The 15,277-nt window shown below is 35.5% G+C and overlaps 1 long non-coding RNA gene across 1 annotated transcript; it reads left to right on the top strand.

The window, feature by feature from the left end:
* Positions 1 to 808: 808 nt before the first annotated feature.
* Positions 809 to 10,529, top strand: LOC131682234 (uncharacterized). Its single transcript, XR_009304091.1, has 3 exons — positions 809 to 7,378; positions 7,434 to 7,514; positions 7,583 to 10,529. It is a non-coding gene; the product is annotated as an uncharacterized LOC131682234 (long non-coding RNA).
* Positions 10,530 to 15,277: the final 4,748 nt, after the last annotated feature.

Below are 15,277 nucleotides of genomic sequence, written 5' to 3'. Positions count from 1 at the left end.
GATGTCAATAAGTAAAATCAATTTTGCCTTGCCGTTTCGTAGAAATTAGAATAAAAAGAACGTTTTGTATATCTTTTGTCGCTCCACACGTATAATTTTCGTCGATGTTGCTTTGACCTAGCATTTCTAAAGTTTCTTTTAAAATTTACGCATATGAACAATAAAAAAGTTAAATTGCGCCGCCAACTTTTAATAATAATTTTCTAAGCACACGCGTGCGGCTTTACGCGTTGCAACCGTCTATTATGACGGGACGCAAAGCTATAGGGTAAAGACCTAATTTTGGCCCCATTAGGGAGGGTGCCACACTATTCTATTATTTACGCAGCCGATAATCGTTGAAATGCGCATAAATTGGCATCAGTATGCTTGCTTCGTTCCCAAGAACCAATATAATAACAAAAATGACCTGAAAATGGGGAAATACTTATGTTTGAGCGCCACTAAAACTCGAATCGAATGCTTCTATTTTCGCATTAACATTTGAGCCAATGCGTTGAACAAAGATTACAGACGCTGCTCTAACTAACGGCTTCAAATAGGTAGGGCGATAATAAAAATAGGGCGAAAATAGTCTCCACACCCTATAAAGTAAAGGCGCGGAACGTTTTGACGTACGAAACGTATGAATGAGCACACGAGAAATGCATTCAACTTACCCTGAAGGAAAGGTGGCGTGACATTGACGTTCTTTTCCGTAGACAAAAGCTGATGTATCGTCTGAATCGGGCTTAAGGTTGGACAGAGAATGGGCAACAATCGAAAACGAAAAAAAGCAGTTTTTTCCACACCGTGTGTTAGATCTTCATAAAAGTCAATCAGCTTATGTAGAATGTTGTTACAGTACTGCTGATTGATTTTTATGACGATCTAACACACGGTGTGGAAAAAACTGCTTTTTTCGTTTTCGATTTTTGCGATTTCTATGTTCAACCTTAAAAATCTATAACCAGTGTGCTTCTAGAGAGCAACGTATAAAATTGTAATATTTGAATATATTTTATACTACGTTCACACTACGAGTTAAAACGTGTTTTAACGCTATCTTGATGACATTTTTCTTATTGCTAATTATTGTAACATGTTTTGCTTATTGCTAATTATTGTAACATGTTTTAACTCTGTAGTGTGAACGTCTCTTCAAGATCACTTAAAAATAGTGATTGATTTAAATTGTATTGGTTTTGCCTTTCTGGCATGGAAAAGTTACGCAATCGCATAACTTAACTTTGATAACCGAGGCCGGGATGGCAGAGTTTCGACAAAATCGGAAAACGTCTGTGTGTGTTTATGTGCATGAATGTATGTGTATGTGTGCATATATGTGTGTGTATGTCACAAATATGTAACCTCAGTTTCTGAGTCTGAAATGAAAGATATAGTATCACAGTTGGGGTTCGTCGCGGTGCAGCTGCGGGCAGTAAATGGATGTACTGCACCGTCACTGCAAAAAAGAATCATAATCGCACTGCATACAGCACCCGCACTGCATTTACCGCACCGCAACTGCGCGGTGATGCGATGAAAATAAAATATGACCAATCTGGATGTTAGGAACCGAGTTTTGATTGATCTTTATTTTTCCAGTAATTTGACTTGCATTATTTTGTGAACCTAATACATTTTGAACTGGTATAAAGGTATATCAATATAATTTTGATTGGAGAAGAAAATCAGATTCTGCTGAACAAAAACTTATTCTGACACAAAACACAAATCACTGAGAAAGTGAAGTTCTGACCAAGCTAGCTCGCAACTCATAATTGTTAATACAATGTCATTTTTATTACACAAAAGACTGATAGCGATTTCGTTTTTACCTGGTGCTACACCCGTGTAGTGCAAAAAAGAAACAGATTGATTACACCCAAGTTTGAATGGGTGTAGCACCGACTTCTCCGGTGCGTACGTGTAGGCTATTGTTTTCGTTGTTCAAGGTAGCACTGATTTATCATAAAAGGGCTAATTGAAAGCGTTATATTTTTTCTGTTCATTTTAAACAATCTCTTGATCACAGAAAATGCAAAGTGCTAGTTTAATATAAACTCTGTTCTATTTAGTAACAATTTATAGAAATGCAAACCTTATTTTTTGTGCATTTGTACCAGTTTTAGGAAATATACACCGATTTATTAAAACCAAGAGTGCTACTATGATTTACACACACCATTCTTTGGTCATCAAGTATACAAAGGGGCATTTTGAAAAGTGAACGATTAGATTATATTTTTCAATTTTTATTTTGAAACTACATGTTTTTACTTTTAGATTTTAATTTCAGAGCCTGAAAAACATCCTCGACTTTGAGACGTTATTGAATACATTAATGTTGAAGTTGCTACCGATTTTTCATAAAAGCTTTGGTCCAATTTCTATTTTGTTATTAATTATTTAGAAAACATATCGCCCTTTTTTGAGAAGAACAAAACTTTTGCAACGATGTATCCTTTTTTAAATTTTTACGTCATTTGATATAAAATTAATTTAAAAGAAAATGTTTACTGAATAATGTTCCTGAACCTGAACATCGAATGTAATTTGATAATTTGTAAAGTTCGTGTTTATTATTGTTTCAACGAAATTCCAATTTCATTTGAATAGCAATAATAATAAAATATACTTGTATCCACTGTTACTGATAGCCAAGACACAATCCTACCAGCCGGGCGGTCTCATTTTTAATTAGTGGAAACTGGTAAGACAGGAATACAAATACAAAATGTTTAATATCTCCGCCGATCGTAAACGAATTTTGAAAGTTATTTGCTTAAAACCTGATCTGTTTTAACAAAGTCACCCATATCTCAGAAACTAAACAACTTATCGAAAAACAATAATAATAGTGTCAAATGGTTACGTTAGCCCTTTCATTTACAACTGGTTTATTTAAAATCAGTTCAGCCATTGCTGAGATAATTACATCAACAACTTCTAACCTGATAGCTTACACTTCTAAGTTGTTTCCCGCCGTCGAGAAGCGTCATCAGGTGGACGCAATTTACGTCGATTTCTCAAAAGCTTTCGACAAAGTACCGCACCATATCGCAATCTTGAAATTAAAACGTTTGGGATTTCCCACCTGGCTGACAAACTGGTTGCAGTCGTATCTTTCCGATCGCTCGGCATTCATGAGTATAAAAAACATGCGCTCAAGCACATTCAGAACACTCACAGGTATCCCACAAGGCAGTCATCTGGGCCCGCCTATTTTTATTCTGTTTATTAACGATATCTGTAGTCGGATCAAGTCTGAGAAATTGCTGTACGCGGACGATCTCAAAATCTTCCGAACTATCGCTTCTGCACTTGACGCCGTAGTGCTTCAAGAAGATATCTGTACTATTCAAGAATGGTGCACGCTTAACGGAATGGAAAGTCAACATTAATAAATGCAAAGTAATCAGTCTCGGACGCTTGTTTATTCCAGGACGTTATGAATACAGCCTAAAAGGAAGAACAATTGAAAGCGTGGACTCGATCCGTGTTGAAGCTTTTCCGACCATATCACTGCGACAACTGCTAAGGCTTTCGGAATGCTGGGCTTCTTAAAGCAGAATACGGCGGACTTCGACGATTTCTACGCACTAAAAGCACTTTACTGTACCCTTATCAGAAGTGTTCTGGAGTATGCTGTACAGGGGTGGGCACCATACCATGCCGTTCAAATTGACCGACTCCTTATGCCGATAGATGTATGCTACTCGGTCTGCAGACTCTGGCGACTCGCCGTATCTTCCAGCAAAGAGTTTTTGTTTTCGACCTGCTGTCAGGTAATATCGACATCTCTCGAGCGTTAATTTGTATGCGCCTCCTCGCGTTCTTCGAAACCCCACTCTGTTGTGGATCCCTAGACACCGTACTTCATATGGACAAAATAATCCACTGGAAAGATGTTGCCGCAGATTTAACGAAGCTTCTTCAGTGTATGATTTTAACGTTTCCAAGCATAGATATAAGTTATTAATAAGAAATATATAGTTTTAAAATGTGTCTGTACGGTGTATACTGAAGATAAGAAATAAATAAATACATGACATTAGTGTACATACACACACATGCATACAGACATTGTTCCAATTTGTCGAGCCGAGTCGATTAGTATATGAGACTCGACCCGGCGGGCCTCGTAAAAAGTTTTCAAAGTTGGAGCGAATCCTGTATATTCCTTTTAAAAGATATGTAATGCTTTTTTAAGCAATTTGTGCATAGTAGGTTAAGTGTAAATATTTGAATTAAGCTGCACATAATATTTTAAGTAGTTTCTTTTTCTTTTTTGTTTCCAAGCAAGCCTACTCCACCAAGGTGTTTCATCTTAATAAACACAATTTAGTCCATAGCTCTAAATATTAATACTACTAATAGTTCTAAAGATGAAAAGATTTATTCGGCGTCACTAAACCCTTTATAAAGTGGAAACTATATTGCTACCTTTTCGTTTCGTTCATAATGCAGGAATATGAAGTGAGAAGTGTTCCAATCTTATGAAATCTATTTGTTAGGAGTCTGGTAAATCTTCTTATTACTTTTTATTGAGATACACTGAAAAGTGTCAGATTGGTGAAAACTTTTTGAAAAAAAAATACGGCGATTTCCTTTTGGATAATAAAATTTGCTCGATTTTGAAAAAAAAAACTCTAGGCCCTATAAAATTTGGTGATGCAAATTTACTATTTTCAATCCGAAAATTTGGTTTATGAGTGGTAAAAATTGCAAAGAAAAAAATAAGATGAATTAATAAAAGTCCGTAATCTGTGGTCTCATTTTTCAACTTATCCTCAGAATCCTGTTAATCAGGTAATAACCATCAACCCACCTTAATTTCTTTTTGAATTTTTGATTAAGCTCGATTTGTCTTTATATTTGCACCAATCTCGTTGGAAATATGTCAAACAAAACGAAGGCTGACGTTTTCTAACGGGCGGTAGCAAGTATATTTTCAAAACAGTTTTTATTACGAAATAAATGTAAATATATTCTAAATTAAGTGAAAGAACCATGTTTCTATTAATATAACATTTATTAATAGCTCCAAACTCTGGGCCTTATAAAGCGTTAAAATCTACAATGCTGGTCATCTACAAAAACTAAAAATTACATATCATTTATCAATCAATCATTTAAAACGCATTCTAAACTCTGGCCTCGAAGAAAGCAACTAGCTAGCGGAGCAGCTACTGGCTGGCAGTCTACAAGCAATAATTTATATAATATTCTAAAGAATTCACATTTATCCAGCTCAATTTGCAAGTTTGCGTCATTCAGCTTTTGAAAAATTTCCGAAGATGATATTTGTGCTCTTGGACTGAGCTCGAGAATATACTGATATCATCCATGTAGACAAAGCAGCATATTCCGATAAATTCTCTAAGTATACAATCCATCACATTTTGCGAACTTGCTTCTGAACTCTTCTTCAAAAATTTGTGGGTATTTGTAAGATTTCGTATGAATTGGAATATCACCTGCCATCCGAATTTTATGTTTAATTTTACGTGTAAACGTTAGTTTCGTTGTTCTAGAATGTCGCGATATTCATTTATAATTTGTTTCAAGGCCTATTCCTCTTCCATGTTCATGTGGTCTTTCCTGAAATCGTAATTAATTGCTTCTATTTTTGAAGAAGTGTTTTTTCAGTGTAATTTACTCATTTTCAAGATCCAATTCGTTAATTTCTGTAACATTGTGTTTGTTGTTTTTTCGTATTGCTACTATGGCCTTTCCATCATTACTCTTGTAGAGACCGGGTAATATACAGAAATGTTCTAACTGTGTTTCCTCTTCGATTAAAAAACCACATTAAACCTAAATTCTAAACCTATTCGTAACTTTAATTTGAATGAATTGGTACGTTTGGTCGTTTTAATTTATTGTATGGCTCCCCGGAATTCTTTTGTTTAATTGAAAAGTTTTTCTACCTATTTTGAGCGTGTTTTTCGCGATGTCAAGTTTTGGATTTAAATCACAAAGTGTTTTGTAGCCTATCAGGTCGTTGAAAAAATGGTGGAAATCGAATATAAAGAAATTAACGTTTTTCTTTATCTGAAAGATATCCATCGAAACTGATTTCTCAATTTCGTGAATTCCTCGGATATTGGTTACATTTATTCCAGATTCGGTTTGCAAGTTTCTATTTTAACGTGCTTGGGAGAAATGTAGTTTTAGTTAGCCCCCGTATCGACTAAGAATTTTATATTACCTTCAGAAGTGCTGATAGTCAAATAAGGTATAAAATTGCTACTTTTAATGTTTTTAATTTTTCGCCTAGTTCCAGATGAAAATTTAATTCGTCTGAGATGAAACAATCATCGTCGTCAGAGTCCATTATCCTCCATTAGTCGTCGTTAATGTTTGCTAAGTCTGGTGGAGAAGCGTTATCCTCTGTTTCTGGTTCAAAAGATATCAATTTTTAGTTGTCAATAAACTTGTAGACAATTAAATTTTCTATCAAATTCTCACATTTAGTGTTTTTCGAATATCTAAAGCACCATCTAGGGACAGAAATATGAGCTAGCTCGAGTTGTAAAACCAATATTGTTACGAAAAAGTTGCTCTGGACCCCCCGACGGATCATTTTGATCTTAGTTTCAAATGAAAGGGGAAAGTCCATTATTTCATATTCCGAAGTTTCAGAGATGTTGATTTTTTTTGCATAAAGTTGGTCTGATAAATACACCGTTTGTGCACTGGACCAACTTTAAAAAAATACGTTTTTAAACATTTTGTTATGTTTAAGTTTGTTTGCAGGAAAAATTAGAAGATATTTAGCATTAAGAATAAAATGTAAACTCAAAAAGTGAAAACAAATGCATCCGTACGCACACCGATCGCACACAACCCTGCGCGAATATTTCTCATTTCACCCGTCAACCAACAAACATGTGGCTGTCTCGTTCAATCAATCTATGCTGCGAATTCTCACTCACTCACTTTTGCAAATAGAAGAGCCTTTGCTCAGAGAATAAACACTCACGGCAATGCAAAGGGAGAAAAGCAAGATCGGACCATCGTACCCTTGCTAAAGCGGAGAGCTTACTTTCGTCATTCGCTAATTCTCACACATCATAAATCTCATCGCAGGGGTGAGCATACGATTGCGACCAAGAGCATGATTAGTTTTACCCAGTTCGCACACAACGCTGCACGCAATAGACCGTCGCCGGTCAGTGTCAGAGCATCCGCTTTGCCGAATTTTCGGCAGTAGTCACTCAACCCGATCAAAATGAAATAACAAGATTATAACACAATAAAATTTTCGTAACAGATTGTGTTATAAATTTGGTCTCGTTAGTAGTTAAATTAACAGAAAATTACAACAAGTAACAACGTGAGATACGGTTTTGAAATCTTTTTGTTATGTGTTTCTGATCGGGAAGGCAAGGTAAGCGAAACCAGATCGCATTTATTCCCTGCTAAACTCAATTTTTACGGCTTAGAGAAAAACACAGTCTGGAGTGTGGACGCTAGCGCCGCCATCTTGCAAGGAAGCCGGCAAAGAATACCCGGTGCAGACAATAGTAAGCATGAACATAGCGCGTGGATGAAAGTCCAGCTTAATAAAGGCATTCGCTTGTATTTGTCACAGATTTTATCCTGCTCATTGGGCAACTAGCCACAGCTGAACAGTTTGACATCCACGAGAAAACAAGGCCACCGTGCGATTCATCAGACCGTGAGAGAAGTTTTTCGGAACAAATCACGTGGCGGATTGCTTAACAAAAGCCTCCCATCGAAAGTAAGTTTCCCGCCATGCTTGAGCACCTGCAATGATCGCTTTGCGTCGCAGGGTTTTTGTTTTATGTTGCAGATTTTCTTCAGCGAGCAGCCATCTCACAAAACGGAGTTTCAATCCACAAGTCTCGCCGTCCCCTATAGTCGAGAAGCCAGCCGAGACGACCATCATACTTTCCATGTCACGAAAAGAAGCTGGGGTACAGTTTTGGAGTCCGCACACGGCGGAGTGAGCCCACAACGGAGAATTTAACCGGGGCGCTGTTGAACAGTAGGCGAAGGCGATAGGAGAGGAAGAATAGAGGAAATGATCGGTGTTTATGCGTAAAGGGACGCCCCGGAAAGTAAAGGGGGAACACGAAATTATTGCGACACCGAAAATGTCATGCCAATTTTCTTATAATGTTTAAAATCAAACCAAAATTTTAGTGTAGTTTTATACATATATTTACTTCAAAAATCAAAAGAAAAGTTAATCGATGGAGCCTTGAGTGTAAAATTGAACGCATTTTCGATTGATGCCCTCCATCAAAGTCTTTACAGTGTCATCCGCTACCAGTTTCTCAGTTTTTTTTTTTTCATTTTCTGAACATGTCGTTCTCGTCTTTGACTGTCTTCTTGCTCTTCCGAAGTTCTCGCTCCATCATTGCCCAGTACTGCTCTACCGGGCGCAGCTCCGGACAGTTTGGCGGATTCATGTCCTTTGGAACAAAATGGACAGAATTGGCTTCATACCACTCCAGGGCACTTTTAGAATAGTGGCATGATGCCAAATCTGGCCAAAATAGCGGAGCTTCGTCGTGATGCTGCAAGAATGGCAAAAAGATATCCTCGAGAATACTAGTATTCGAAAGGATATAGAAAATTGACCTCTGCACTGATAGGTGAATAGATGCCAAAGTGTTCCAAAAACTAGTTATTGTCTATTTTTTGTTCATATTAAGGTACAACAACAGCAATAGCAGCAGTTAATAATTATGGCCAGGATTCGACCTCAGTTACTCCTCTGTGCGTCGTCCAAATTTTTATTCTTAAAGTTTCCAGATGGGGTTTTGTTCTTGAATTTAATTGAATTCCCAGAGGTGCCAAGATTTCAATAATTTGGTTTAGCAAAGTTTCTATTGTTTTCATTTGATGACTGTCCCGAATTTCCGTTGTTTGAAAAATTTGATCTGGTATTATTGCGTTCTAATTTCTGCCGATAAGCAGCGTTCGAATATTATGTCGCACAAGTGTACGCTTCCTCTAATGATTCGGGTCTATGACTTCTGACAATCATTGAAAGTGATTCACTGAGACCATCGATGCATCTTGTGGTGCTCATTAAGCCTATGAATGTATTAATTTGCTTTGTTGTGCCGCTAAATTCACTCATGTAATTCGCAGTACTTTTGATTGCGGTATCAATTTGTTTAACTTTGTTGTAATATTCTGTCAGGGTTTTCTGGCCCTGATTTATGTAAAATAATGATTAAATGCGCGACGTAATCTCTTTTGTCGCCGTACGAATTAAGTAAAGCATCTTTTATTTCGGGCGAGATGGACGGGTTGCCTGCCGCGATGACGATTTCTTTTGCATCACCAGTTTATTTTTTACTTTTGGCGGCTTTTACAGGCTGTGTAAAAACGGGTTGGTCTATACTGTCGATGATGAGGTCTAGTGCTTCTTCGGTTTCATGTATCCAGGCGAGAGTTTCTCTTTTATTCCCGGAGAAGTTGCTTAAGTTTTTTATTGGATCTGGGGTTTTGTCTATCAAATTGTTTTGATTTTCTGTGTTCTTTTAATTTCTTGGACATACCATAACTGAAGAAGGCGTAAAACCAAACAGCGATAAAACTGAAGCGATAAAGTTATGGCCCATTCCAAAATCAGAAAAAGAAGTACGACAATTTTTAGGAATACTAGGTTACTATAAGCGCTTCATTATAGATTTTGCCAAAGTAGTTAAACCTCTTACATCTCTTTTAAGAAAAGATTACGATTTCACAATTACGGAAATTTCAGCCTGTTTCGAAAAATATAAACCCCGACATTACCAGAGAATTTATGCTATAACTAAACACAAAGTGTGTTTTAGTTTTAAGGGATTTGCCTCAAGCCTCAAGCCGGCGCTAATCAATTCCGACAAAAAGTTAGTGTCGGTTTCTGATGAGGCGAAGCCGAAACGCAACTGTGTAAGAAATAAGGATTTGTGCTCTCAAGTACAAAGACTGGTTTTACCAACAAATTTTCCCCCAGGTGAGAAATTTTGGTGTTTACCCAATTTTCCTCCTTAGGGTGAAATATAGCATAGTGCTTTCGCATAGGCCTGCTAAGCCAAGACAAGTTTCGGCTTCACTGTGTCTCATCGGCATAAATAGAACTTCTGCTCGGACGCGACATCACGTTTGATCAGTCGTTCGATTGAAACACAAAGTGTGTTTTAGTTTTAAGGGATTTGCGCCAAGCCGGCGCTAATCTACTCCGACAAAAAGTTAGTGTCGGTTTCTGATGAGGCGAAGCCGAAACGCAACTGCGTAAGAAAGAATTTATATTGACAACCGATGCAAGCGACTATGCTGTCGGAGCCGTTTTGTCACAAGGACCAGTAGCTTACACATCTAGGACATTGAACAGAACTGAAGAACGTTACTCCACTACAGAAAAAGAACTCTTGGCTATAGTTTGAGCAGTAAAATATTTTAGACCACACCTCTACGGCAGACAATTCAAACTTTATACAGACCATCAACCACTTACAGTATGACCAACACGAACAATAAAATTTAGAAGAATTTGACCTCCAAATCTCTCTCTCTCTCTCTCTCTCTCTCTCTCTCTATATATATATATATATATATATATATATATATATATATATATATATATATATATATATATATATATATATATATATATATATATATATATATATATATATATGTATATATATATATATATATATATATATATATATATATATATATATATATATATATATATATATATATATATATATATATATATATATATATATATATATATATATATATATATATATATATATATAAAGTCAATGTTTGTATGTATATGATTTATGGACTTCCAAACGACTTAACCGATTGCAATAAAAATTCATACATAGTAGCCATTTGTTATCACAACTACAAGCCCGCCTCTCTAAACGTCACAGTAAAATGTACCATCTACAAACGAAGTTGCCAAGACCACATATGTAAAAGAGCATAATAGCAAAAGTGATCGGCAAAATGCAATAATATAATAGTTATCAATTATCTCTCTATTATCTTCTCGAAAAACATGTAATATGCTTATACGATCCTGCAATGAGTAAATGCAGAGGTGATAGTAGAATTAATAGCCTTCTGTGTGCTTTAATTGTTAAATAAATTTGAAAGATGCAAGGAAATTTTTGCACGCGATTTTCTCCGTTTGACGTTTCTGTTAGATATGATGTAATGAAAAAACGCTCTAGATTTATAAGATTATCATTTCAGAAACCCTACTAGAAGATGTCCGACTAGACGAAGAACAGGACGCAATCGTGAGACAAACACACGAAGCAGCCCACACGTGTCAAATAAACGAATTAAAAAAAAAAGAAGCAGCCCACAGGGGGATGAAAGAAAACAAGCAGCAAATTATACAAAAATATTTCTTTCCAGGAATTGACAAAAAAAACTAAAAATCTTTGTGAACTCTTGTAATATTTGCAAGTAAAGTAAATAGATAGAACTCCTCCAAAATTAATCAGAAAAAGCACTTTTGGGAAAACTCTATTTGATAGTGTTCACATCGATATATTTTTCATGAAAGGAAATAAATGGCTAACCATTGTAGACTCCTTTTCTAAATTTGCTAACATGATACTACTCGCATGGTTCGATTCTAAAGGTACATGGGGAGGCCACATTAGGTATCTGATAAAGAAGTGCCAACAAAGGATAAATTTTCTGCGAACAATAACTGGATCATGGTGGGGTTCTCATCCAAGTGACATGATAAGATTGTATCAAACAACAATACTTTCAGTAATGGAATATGGGTGCATCTGTTTCCGTTCAGCTGCGAACACTCACATTATTAAACTGGAACGGATACAGTATCGTTGTTTACGAATCGCCTTAGGTTGCATGCAGTCGACCCATACGATGAGTCTTGAAGTACTAGCGGGAGTTCTTCCTTTAAAAGACCGATTCTGGGATCTCTCCTCTCGTTTACTTATTCGATGTGAGGTTATGAACCCACTGGTAATTGAAAATTTTGAAAGACTTGTCGAGCTTCAACCCCAAACCAGATTCATGACAGTGTATTTCAATCACATGTCACAAGAAATAACGCCTGCTAGGTATGTTCCCACATACGTCAATATACTAGATATTCCTGAATCCACTTTATTCTTCGACACGTCCATGCAAGCAGAGATTCGTGGAATTCCGGATCATCTACGCTCGCGGGAGATCCCTAAAATATTCACAAGTAAATATCAACACATAGACTGCCTTAAAATGTTTTACACTGATGGGTCACGAATCAGTGAGGCCACTGGTTTCGGTATTTTCAACAATAATTTTTCAATTTCTCTCAAACTTGCAGAACCCGCCTCTGTTTATATAGCGGAACTAGCAGCAGTTCACTATAGTTTGCAAATAATTAATACTTTACCCCCGAACCATTACTTTATCCTCACTGATAGTCTCAGCACAATTGCAGCTCTACGCTCAAAGAGGATTGATAACCACGATCCATTCTTTTTGGGGAAGATACGAGAATCTCTGAGTAACCTGACAAGAAAATGTTATAAATTTACCCTAGTGTGGCTCCCCGCCCATTGCTCTATTGCGGGCAATGAGAAAGCAGATAATTTATCCAAGATTGGTGCACTAGATGGTGAAATATATGAAAGACCCATCGCTTACAATGAATTTTATAGCGCTTCTCGGCAGAGGACACTTGCTAGTTGGCAAACATCTTGGGACAATGGAGATATGGGACGATGGCTACACTCAATTATCCCTAAAGTATCAACGAAGGCATGGTTCAAAGGATTGGATGTAAGTCGGGACTTCATCCGTGTGATGTCAAGGCTCATGGCCAATCATTATACTTTAGATGCGCATCTCCGTCGTATTGGGCTCGCTGAGGGTAATCATTGTGCTTGTGGAGAAGGTTACCATGACATTGAGCATGTTGTTTGGTCCTGCACTGAATATCGTGAAGCCAGATCACAATTAGTAGATTCTTTACAAGTCCGAGGAAGACCAATCCATGTTCCTGTTAGAGACATCCTGGCGTATCGCGATCCTCTATACATGGAACTTATCTATCATTTTCTAAAAACAGCATCTGTCAAAATTTAATTAAATTCATCTCCTCATACTCTCATCCAAGGCTAATCATTCACCAATTAAAGTGTCCTAGAATATTTAGTTTTAAATTTAGACAATAACAGAAAAAAAGTAAATAAATACACCCGAAAATACTAGATCATTATGAAATACAACAATGTAAGGAAAAAAGCAAACAATAAAGTGATTTCAGTGTTAGTTTTAGACAAAGTACTAGTATAGTTAAAATTAGTCTTAAGGATTTTTGTAACGTGCTATGTAAAAAAAGAAACTGGCGTAAAAAGCTTTTGCAAATGCCGTGTCAAATAAACGTATGGAAAAAAAATGATACTACTCGCATCCAGAACGATTGTTGATTTAAAAACCGATTTAATCCACCTAGCAGTGAAATGGGACATTTCTTACACATATCGCTGTTGGATCATTCATTAGTTTGCAGAACTCATGCGAAGTAGGCACCAACTAGAGATGGGATGAAAACAGTTTCTAGTCCTGCACGAATAAATTCTCGAAAAAACTAAATAAATGGTAGAAAGTCATTAAAACGAACGAAATAAAAAAATAAAGCAAAAAATGAAATAAAAGGTGTTCAAATTCATAAAGTGAGTAGAATGATTAATGTAAATCAAAATTATAATACACACGAATCAAATTATATTAGCTTAATTAATGAAAATTTAGATTTCAGAAATAGTTATAAGATTAATAGAATAAATTGACTCAAACTAACAAATTTAATGCAATAAATAAAAGGAATGACTGAACATGAAATAAATCAAATTAAAGATATGAACAAAATTAAATTAAATGAATCAAATGATTCAAATGAATCAAATGAATCAAACGATTAAAATGAATCAAATGAATCAAATGAATCAAATGAATCAAATGAATCAAATGAATCAAATGAATCAAATGAATCAAATGAATCAAATGAATCAAATGAATCAAATGAATCAAATAAATCAAATTAATCAAATGAATCAAAGGAGTCAAATGAATCAAATGAATCAATTTAATTTAATGTATGCAGTGAATACACTGGAGATCAAATGAATGTAATGGATCAAATGAATAAAAATGAACAAATGAATGGAATGAACAAAGAAAATAAATGCATTAAAAATAAATGAAATGAATAAATAAAACAAACGAATCAAATGAACAAAATGAGCTGAACTGATAAAATGAATAAAAAAGAAGAAAATGAGCAGAATAAAATTAAAAATTAAAGGATGTTGAAAGGTTATAAATTAATGGAAAAAAATAAATTGTGTCAAATAAATTATTTGGATGAAATGAATAAAACTGAAAAAATACTCAGATTAATAAAATGAAGAAAAAATGCATGAACTGGAAAAAACGAAAACAATGCATTGAATGAATACAGGGCATAATTAAAATGCAATGATCATTTAAAGTTAAATAACATTTTTGAAAATAGATAACACAATCTTGAATTTGAGAACAATTGCATCAGAAAGTTATGAAATGTTTTTGAAAATCTTATCTTCTGAGAAGAGGCTAATTAAAATACATCTTTTCGTTTTTACGCTTCTTCACTTGGCGGCGTCGTTTTAAGATTATCTGGTGTTTTTACATTATTGATGGACTTTAATTAATTATCAGGAACCTGGAACGTTCAAATTGCTTTGGAATTCGAAGTTTACTTTTTGGTCACATATTCCCGAAAAAAAATTGTGCTGAATAGAATTTGCTGGTCCAGTAAATCACACGTGCTTTGAAGCCCCTTGAACAGAGAGCGAAAGAGGAAGAATGCGATTCGTAAAAGAGACAAGTAGATATTTCAAAGTTTTCATTTGCATTAAAATAAATAGTGTAAATTATCTAGGCTATGTTGATAGCATAAAAGGCATGTATTCAATTGATTACAATATAGTCTCTTTCCAATCATCCTTATAGCTTGCATATTGTTTCGTTCGGAATTCTTATTCAGGAAATACAGCAAAATAAGTTCTATACAAACCAATACTGCGAAAAAGAAATGGTTCAAACTATTAGGATGGCAAAAATTTAGTCAGATCAACTACTGTCCAGCGCATAAATTCTGATTGTAATCCTTGCTAACTGACTTGTACAATATGAAAAACTCGAACGACACGTGTGCTGAATTATCCAATGCCTCACTACTAATTGTGACTGCCATTGAAACATCAATTGAAGTGTACTCATTATAGAG

This window comes from Topomyia yanbarensis, chromosome 1 (assembly GCF_030247195.1).
Source record: "Topomyia yanbarensis strain Yona2022 chromosome 1, ASM3024719v1, whole genome shotgun sequence".
NCBI classification, from domain to species: domain Eukaryota; kingdom Metazoa; phylum Arthropoda; class Insecta; order Diptera; family Culicidae; genus Topomyia; species Topomyia yanbarensis.
The sequence above is the reverse complement of the archived record's forward strand: the minus strand, read 5'-3'. Positions and strand labels throughout refer to the sequence as shown.